The sequence below is a fragment of the Schistocerca cancellata genome, unplaced genomic scaffold (assembly GCF_023864275.1).
Source record: "Schistocerca cancellata isolate TAMUIC-IGC-003103 unplaced genomic scaffold, iqSchCanc2.1 HiC_scaffold_1040, whole genome shotgun sequence".
Classification (NCBI taxonomy): domain Eukaryota; kingdom Metazoa; phylum Arthropoda; class Insecta; order Orthoptera; family Acrididae; genus Schistocerca; species Schistocerca cancellata.
Genome location: NW_026047040.1, coordinates 1 through 7,500, shown reverse-complemented (window position 1 = coordinate 7,500; position 7,500 = coordinate 1). Strand labels below are relative to the sequence as shown.

The following is a 7,500-nucleotide window of genomic DNA, read 5'->3' as shown; positions in this document are numbered from 1 at the left end:
TGCCTGTAACAGACACAGATACAATATGTAAGCACCAGCATGGACCAACGTCCGGTGCATCCTCTCCGCCACAGTACACCATCCACACTATGATAACCACACCAGGGGGTCCAATTCTAAAATAGAATATCCCACCCGTCCGACATCCACAATTGCTCAGATAAGCCACCAACACCCACACATGTCCTACACAGGGGTGCACCCAACACCACCACACTGCCTCCTGTTACGGCACAGAAACAATGGCAGGAATGAATCACACAGGTCTGCCGCTCCCTTGCCGCAACCACAGACGCGGCGCGCCTCCAGTCACGAGCGAAAAGCGCATCCTGACGAGACATAACTGCTGTGACATACTGAAGCTGCCTCAGACATTCACTTACAATGATCACTACCAACGAACCTCGGCCCCCCCCCCCCCCCCAACACACTCTCTTACCACGTTGTGTACTGTAATCCAACCCATTTCGCACCTTAACCTAACCCATTTTGCACCTTAACTTAACCAAATTCGTAACGCAATTTGTACCGCAATGTAACGCAATGTGTACCGCAATGTAACGCAATGTGTACCGCAATGTAACGCAATGTGTACCGCAATGTACCGCAATGTGTACCGCAATGTACCGCAATGTGTACCGCAATGTGTAACGCAATGTGTAACGCAATGTGTACCGCAATGTGTACCGCAATGTGTAACGCAATGTGTACCGCAATGTGTAACGCAATGTGTACCGCAATGTGTAACGCAATGTGTACCGCAATGTAACGCAATCTGTACCGCAATGTAACGCAATTTGTACCGCAATGTAACGCAATTTGTACCACAATGTAACGCAATTTGTACCGCAATGTAACGCAATTTGTACCGCAATGTAACGCAATTTGTACCGCAATGTAACGCAATTTGTACCGCAATGTAACGCAATTTGTACCGCAATGTAACGCAATTTGTACCGCAATGTAACGCAATTTGTACCGCAATGTAACGCAATTTGTACCGCAATGTAACGCAATTTGTACCGCAATGTAACGCAATTTGTACCGCAATGTAACGCAATTTCTACCTTAACCTAACCCACGTTGTGCCTTAACCTAACCCACGTTGTGCCTTAACCTAACCCACGTTGTGCCTTAACCTAACCCACGTTGTGCCTTAACCTAACCCACGTTGTGCCTTAACCTAACCCACGTTGTGCCTTAACCTAACCCACGTTGTGCCTTAACCTAACCCACGTTGTGCCTTAACCTAACCCACGTTGTGCCTTAACCTAACCCACGTTGTGCCTTAACCTAACCCACGTTGTGCCTTAACCTAACCCACGTTGTGCCTTAACCTAACCCACGTTGTGCCTTAACCTAACCCACGTTGTGCCTTAACCTAACCCAAGTTGTGCCTTAACCTAACCCAAGTTGTGCCTTAACCTAACCCAAGTTGTGCCTTAACCTAACCCAAGTTGTGCCTTAACCTAACCCAAGTTGTGCCTTAACCTAACCCAAGTTGTGCCTTAACCTAACCCAAGTTGTGCCTTAACCTAACCCAAGTTGTGCCTTAACCTAACCCAAGTTGTGCCTTAACCTAACCCACGTTGTGCCTTAACCTAACCCAAGTTGTGCCTTAACCTAACCCACGTTGTGCCTTAACCTAACCCACGTTGTGCCTTAACCTAACCCACGTTGTGCCTTAACCTAACCCACGTTGTGCCTTAACCTAACCCACGTTGTGCCTTAACCTAACCCACGTTGTGCCTTAACCTAACCCACGTTGTGCCTTAACCTAACCCACGTTGTGCCTTAACCTAACCCACGTTGTGCCTTAACCTAACCCACGTTGTGCCTTAACCTAACCCACGTTGTGCCTTAACCTAACCCACGTTGTGCCTTAACCTAACCCACGTTGTGCCTTAACCTAACCCACGTTGTGCCTTAACCTAACCCACGTTGTGCCTTAACCTAACCCACGTTGTGCCTTAACCTAACCCACGTTGTGCCTTAACCTAACCCACGTTGTGCCTTAACCTAACCCAAGTTGTGCCTTAACCTAACCCAAGTTGTGCCTTAACCTAACCCAAGTTGTGCCTTAACCTAACCCAAGTTGTGCCTTAACCTAACCCAAGTTGTGCCTTAACCTAACCCAAGTTGTGCCTTAACCTAACCCAAGTTGTGCCTTAACCTAACCCAAGTTGTGCCTTAACCTAACCCAAGTTGTGCCTTAACCTAACCCACGTTGTGCCTTAACCTAACCCACGTTGTGCCTTAACCTAACCCACGTTGTGCCTTAACCTAACCCACGTTGTGCCTTAACCTAACCCACGTTGTGCCTTAACCTAACCCACGTTGTGCCTTAACCTAACCCACGTTGTGCCTTAACCTAACCCACGTTGTGCCTTAACCTAACCCACGTTGTGCCTTAACCTAACCCACGTTGTGCCTTAACCTAACCCACGTTGTGCCTTAACCTAACCCACGTTGTGCCTTAACCTAACCCACGTTGTGCCTTAACCTAACCCACGTTGTGCCTTAACCTAACCCACGTTGTGCCTTAACCTAACCCAAGTTGTGCCTTAACCTAACCCACGTTGTGCCTTAACCTAACCCAAGTTGTGCCTTAACCTGCTCTGTAATTGGCATATGACACGTTACATTAATCCAGTGTTGTCTAACCACAACCCTCTGAATATAGTTCGCTACTCGCACCGCCCACCCTCTTGTGTATCGTTTCATGTTCAACACTTCGCAAGTGTTGCTTACTTTTTACATGCTCCCGCTGTACACTGTAATGTGGACGACTGCAGGATGTACATCGCCCCCACCCTCCCCCCTGCCTTCGCACGCTGGTCGTTCAGGTGCTTGCGTGTTCAATGCCCTTCGCAGCTGTTCACTGGCATTCGCATGTCGAAGCGCTCAGTCTACGTCGTGGTACGGCCTGTGTCCACTGTCCGCTGATGTCGTAAGCTTAACCCTCACATTGTACTGCACATAGGTCCGTATGTACTGCATGATACGCTGTGGCACATGTGTGACCGTACAACGACTGCGCCCAACAACAGCGAACCATACGGTCCAAATGTTGTGCACTCAGCCACGTGCCGTCTCCCCATAACAGCTACATTGCAGTGTGGTACGCCATAGAGACGTGTGGGATTAACGGACGCCCTGGATGGCGATCAGCATGAGCCGTCTGTTGATGTAGTGGCGCGTGTATTCAAACGTAGTCGTCTCTTCTCACACAGTGTGATAGCATGGTGCACCGCGTTCCACATCTGCGACATGGTACAGATGCTGGTTGACAGTCGGTCTCGTAATGGACATCGCATACGTAGGGGGCCACCTCCCACGTGTTCTCTAGTCGTGCACATTTTGTTGCGTGTATGTGGGCAGACGTAGTGTGTCGTGACACCTAACAGACAGGTATGCAATAATCGTTGCATTTGCAAACTGGGATGGACGTCTACGTTTGCTGGTGACGTTACGCAAATGAACAACTGGTAAACCCATTGTGGTGCGGTTGTTGTTGCTGGAGGTAAATCAGTAAGGGCAAATCTGTGTGTGAAGCGATACGCGGCGGTGGCTGGGTGGGACCGTCCCCGGCCGGTGAGGGGGGGCCGCCCGGCGTGCTGGCCGCGCGGTGCGTGGGCGCACGCGCTACAGCCGGCTGGTGGGGGCGCCCAGTGGCAGGCGCGCCGGCCGACGGACGCGGCAGGCGGCGCAGCTGCGCGCCGGGGCACCCTGCGCGCGGCGCCGGGCGGCCAAAGTGGGTCCTCGCGGGCCCGGTGCGAAGCGCGGTGGACATCTGCAGTGTGCTGGTCCGACTGAGGACTGTGTGCGTTGAGGATGCGCCGCCGCCCGGCACTCGGCGCCGCGACCGCGTCTGCTGCTCGGTCGCCCCAGCGGTTCTCGCTGGTGGTTTGTATCGCAGTTGTGCAGACGTGTTGGCACGTGCGCTGTGCTGGGAGAGTTCGCTTCGGCACCCACGTGGGGCCTTTGCCCTTCTGTGGCGCTGGCGTTGGAGCTGCCGGTCACCGTAGGTGGCGCGTGTTGTCTCCCGCCGGCAATGCCACGACAGCACGCTCCCGGGCCTCTGTCGGCAGCGGCAAGCTCAGTTGGGAGCACGGGTGGGTCGCACCTAAAGCGTCTACTCGCCTAACTCCGGGCGATTGCGCCTCTCTCGAACCCGACCAAGTACTTAGGACGGCGCTGCGCGCCGCCCGGGACCTGAGAGGGTTTCGAGGTGTATTGTGCAGGGAGCTCAGCCTCCTCCTGTTTGCAGAATAATTGAGCGGACGCTTGCGTGTTCGCGCGGGCCCCTGGGACACACTCCCGGGCGGCCGGCTGCTCAGCTCTAGTTGACGCAGCTCCCTGGTTGATCCTGCCAGTAGTCATATGCTTGTCTCAAAGATTAAGCCATGCATGTCTCAGTACAAGCCGCATTAAGGTGAAACCGCGAATGGCTCATTAAATCAGTTATGGTTCCTTAGATCGTACCCACGTTACTTGGATAACTGTGGTAATTTCTAGAGCTAATACATGCAAACAGAGTCCCGACCAGAGATGGAAGGGACGCTTTTATTAAGATCAAAACCAATCGGTCGGCTCGTCCGGTCCGTTTGCCTTGGTGACTCTGAATAACTTTGGGCTGATCGCACGGTCCTCGTACCGGCGACGCATCTTTCAAATGTCTGCCTTATCAACTGTCGATGGTAGGTTCTGCGCCTACCATGGTTGTAACGGTAACGGGGAATCAGGGTTCGATTCCGGAGAGGGAGCCTGAGAAACGGCTACCACATCCAAGGAAGGCAGCAGGCGCGCAAATTACCCACTCCCGGCACGGGGAGGTAGTGACGAAAAATAACGATACGGACTCATCCGAGGCCCCGTAATCGGAATGAGTACACTTTAAATCCTTTAACGAGTATCTATTGGAGGGCAAGTCTGGTGCCAGCAGCCGCGGTAATTCCAGCTCCAATAGCGTATATTAAAGTTGTTGCGGTTTAAAAAGCTCGTAGTTGGATTTGTGTCCCACGCTGTTGGTTCACCGCCCGTCGGTGTTTAACTGGCATGTATCGTGGGACGTCCTGCCGGTGGGGCGAGCCGAAGGCGTGCGACCGCCTCGTGCGTGTTCGTGCGTCCCGAGGCGGACCCCGTTGAAATCCTACCAAGGTGCTCTTTATTGAGTGTCTGGGTGGGCCGGCACGTTTACTTTGAACAAATTAGAGTGCTTAAAGCAGGCAAGCCCGCCTGAATACTGTGTGCATGGAATAATGGAATAGGACCTCGGTTCTATTTTGTTGGTTTTCGGAACCCGAGGTAATGATTAATAGGGACAGGCGGGGGCATTCGTATTGCGACGTTAGAGGTGAAATTCTTGGATCGTCGCAAGACGAACAGAAGCGAAAGCATTTGCCAAGTATGTTTTCATTAATCAAGAACGAAAGTTAGAGGTTCGAAGGCGATCAGATACCGCCCTAGTTCTAACCATAAACGATGCCAGCCAGCGATCCGCCGCAGTTCCTCCGATGACTCGGCGGGCAGCCTCCGGGAAACCAAAGCTTTTGGGTTCCGGGGGAAGTATGGTTGCAAAGCTGAAACTTAAAGGAATTGACGGAAGGGCACCACCAGGAGTGGAGCCTGCGGCTTAATTTGACTCAACACGGGAAACCTCACCAGGCCCGGACACCGGAAGGATTGACAGATTGATAGCTCTTTCTTGATTCGGTGGGTGTGGTGCATGGCCGTTCTTAGTTGGTGGAGCGATTTGTCTGGTTAATTCCGATAACGAACGAGACTCTAGCCTGCTAACTAGTCGCGTGACATCCTTCGTGCTGTCAGCGATTACTTTTCTTCTTAGAGGGACAGGCGGCTTCTAGCCGCACGAGATTGAGCAATAACAGGTCTGTGATGCCCTTAGATGTTCTGGGCCGCACGCGCGCTACACTGAAGGAATCAGCGTGTCTTCCTAGGCCGAAAGGTCGGGGTAACCCGCTGAACCTCCTTCGTGCTAGGATTGGGGCTTGCAATTGTTCCCCATGAACGAGGAATTCCCAGTAAGCGCGAGTCATAAGCTCGCGTTGATTACGTCCCTGCCCTTTGTACACACCGCCCGTCGCTACTACCGATTGAATGATTTAGTGAGGTCTTCGGACTGGTACGCGGCATCGACTCTGTCGTTGCCGATGCTACCGGAAAGATGACCAAACTTGATCATTTAGAGGAAGTAAAAGTCGTAACAAGGTTTCCGTAGGTGAACCTGCGGAAGGATCATTACCGACTAGACTGCATGTCTTTCGATGTGCGTGTCGTGTCGCGCAACACGCTACCTGTACGGCAGCAGCCGTGCGCCGCGTGCGGAACCACGCGTGCCTCTCAAAACTAACTGAAAAATGTTGTGTGGTACGAGCGCTGAAGCTCTGGAGCGGCTGGCCTGCGGCACCTGGCGCCTGGCGCCGGTTTTGAATGACTTTCGCCCGAGTGCCTGTCCGCTCCGGTGTGGAGCCGTACGACGCCATCGGCCGTGAGGCCGTTGGACACAGAACGCTGGAACAGGGGGCCGTCAAACGCCTCAGTCCCGCCTATGCAACTGTTTTGAAAGAGACAGTGGAAACTAAACAAAAAAGATCACCCAGGACGGTGGATCACTCGGCTCGTGGGTCGATGAAGAACGCAGCAAATTGCGCGTCGACATGTGAACTGCAGGACACATGAACATCGACGTTTCGAACGCACATTGCGGTCCATGGATTCCGTTCCGGGCCACGTCTGGCTGAGGGTCGGCTACGTATACTGAAGCGCGCGGCGTTTGTCCCGCCTTCGGAGACCTGGGAGTGTCGTGGCCGCCTGTGGGGCCGGCCGCGTCTCCTTAACGTGCGATGCGCGCCCGTCGCCTGGCGGTTCGCATACCGGTACTTTCTCGGTAGCGTGCACAGCCGGCTGGCGGTGTGGCGTGCGACACCTCGTACAACGACCTCAGAGCAGCGAGACTACCCGCTGAATTTAAGCATATTACTAAGCGGAGGAAAAGAAACTAACAAGGATTCCCCAGTAGCGGCGAGCGAACAGGGAAGAGTCCAGCACCGAACCCCGCAGGCTGCCGCCTGTCGTGGCATGTGGTGTTTGGGAGGGTCCACTACCCCGACGCCTCGCGCCGAGCCCAGTCCAACTTGAATGAGGCCACGGCCCGTAGAGGGTGCCAGGCCCGTAGCGGCCGGTGCGAGCGTCGGCGGGGACCTCTCCTTCGAGTCGGGTTGCTTGAGAGTGCAGCTCCAAGTGGGTGGTAAACTCCATCTGAGACTAAATATGACCACGAGACCGATAGCGAACAAGTACCGTGAGGAAAGTTGAAAAGAACTTTGAAGAGAGAGTTCAAAAGTACGTGAAACCGTTCTGGGGTAAACGTGAGAAGTCCGAAAGGTCGAACGGGTGAGATTCACGCCCATCCGGCCACTGGCTCCCGCCCTCGGCAGATGGGGCCGGCCGCCCGCGCGGAGCAATCCGCGGCGGGGT

The 7,500-nt window shown here is 53.7% G+C and overlaps 2 non-coding genes across 2 annotated transcripts; both read left to right on the top strand.

Annotated features, from left to right (window-relative positions):
- The first annotated feature begins 4,356 nt into the window (after positions 1-4,356).
- On the top strand, positions 4,357-6,264 carry LOC126151097 (small subunit ribosomal RNA). Its single transcript, XR_007531829.1, has one exon. It is a non-coding gene; the product is annotated as a small subunit ribosomal RNA (ribosomal RNA).
- Positions 6,265-6,616: 352 nt separating this feature from the next.
- On the top strand, positions 6,617-6,770 carry LOC126151101 (5.8S ribosomal RNA). Its single transcript, XR_007531833.1, has one exon. It is a non-coding gene; the product is annotated as a 5.8S ribosomal RNA (ribosomal RNA).
- The last annotated feature ends 730 nt before the right edge of the window (positions 6,771-7,500 follow it).